Below are 1,008 nucleotides of genomic sequence, written 5' to 3' on the forward strand. Positions count from 1 at the left end.
GATGGACCCATCCGCACTGCTGGTCCTCAGCAGGTGAGAAGGGCTAGGGAGTTCCATCTTTTTCATGGCCAGCCACTGCACATTTGTGTGTCAGGCTACTGTTTCAATCAACCGCTGCTTGTAAAAGTTGAAGATGGCCAGGCCACCACAGGCCCCCCATTCACTCGTCTGTCTCCTCTCTCACTGCTTTCCTTCAGCTTCTTTGCTTCACCAGCCTTCAGCCCCTTCCCTATGTTTCCCCGAAGCTCAGGGTGCCTGGACGGTCATGAGAATTTGTCTCAATCACCTTCTGCTGTTTTTGTTGTTGTGGGTCTGAGGAGCACGTTGGCCTCATCTGCCATCTTAACGGAAGTGGACCATAGAATTAAAAAAAAATGAAAAAGTGTTCTCATTCTGATCAGATACGTTCAGGTACATCACTGGACAAATGAACATCTTTTGAATTACTGCCAAAACACCGGTGTCAGGCATTTGTTTCTCAGATTACACACACACACACACACACACACACACTCACACACATGTGTGATCATATGGAAAAGGGGCCATGGAGAGAGTCACAGATTTTAGACTTGGAATGCAAGTGTATTAGCTATGATGATTTATTGAAGCTATGGCTCAATATAGAATATTGATGTCTCATGACTCTCTCACTTTTCTTAGGCAGGCCAAACACCACGCTCCAACTCTTAAGTTTCTGATTTCCATCAGATGTGGAAATGACTATTTCCCTGCAGAAGAACCTAATTACAGGGCAGAATATCTTGGCAGGTAAATATTAACATAGAAAATGGTGCCACATTATAAAAGGCAACCGGAAAACAACACCAGGCCAGCTTGGTAATGCAACCGTACTGCAGCTGCCCCTGAGAAGTCTTGGAGAGCCGCCAGAGAAATGGCAAGCAGAGAGCAGGAATGTGTACATTTAAGTCACGGTTTAGACCTTTTGTGGCGTATGGTGCTTAGGTACATTTTAGGATTCCTGGTGGCACAGTGGGTTATGACAGG

Source organism: Tenrec ecaudatus, chromosome 2, assembly GCF_050624435.1.
Source record: "Tenrec ecaudatus isolate mTenEca1 chromosome 2, mTenEca1.hap1, whole genome shotgun sequence".
Taxonomy (NCBI): domain Eukaryota; kingdom Metazoa; phylum Chordata; class Mammalia; order Afrosoricida; family Tenrecidae; genus Tenrec; species Tenrec ecaudatus.